The sequence below is a fragment of the Cyprinodon variegatus genome, unplaced genomic scaffold (genome assembly GCF_000732505.1).
Source record: "Cyprinodon variegatus isolate N-32 unplaced genomic scaffold, C_variegatus-1.0 Scaffold1255, whole genome shotgun sequence".
NCBI lineage: Eukaryota > Metazoa > Chordata > Actinopteri > Cyprinodontiformes > Cyprinodontidae > Cyprinodon > Cyprinodon variegatus.
In genome coordinates, this window is record NW_015151708.1 from 186,982 (window position 1) to 187,499 (window position 518).

Sequence of the window (518 nt, forward strand, 5' to 3'; positions counted from 1 at the left end):
TTTCTTTTAGGTTAGTGACTTCAAGTTTACATCTGGTGTTACTGACACAGTTTTTGAATAGCCTCACTGAAAATACAACTTTTAAATCCATCTTCCAGACTGGGTGGTCCTCTCCACCTGCCTCCTTCACCTGTACCATTTTGTTAAACAGTTAATGTTAATCTAAGATCTAGAACCTGTACTCAACTTCATTCTCCATTCAAGAAAGAAAGAAATTTTAGGAGATAAGATCTCTACTCACCTTCATCTTCCTTTTTTTTTGTCAGAAACAGGCTCACATTTGGATCCAGAATTTTTTTATGTGAATACATGGATGACCTGCTCCGTTGCTAAGATTTAATACAGGGAGAACTTTACTTACCTGGCCACCATAAAAATCAAACAGAGTACGAACAGGCACAGAACCTGATACCTACAAATCAGCATCCAGGGATTGGTCTATATAGAGATCCAAATCTTCAGTGTTCTGATGGGAGCAGTGTCCTCTTTATCAACTGGGATTCCATCAAAATTCTTAT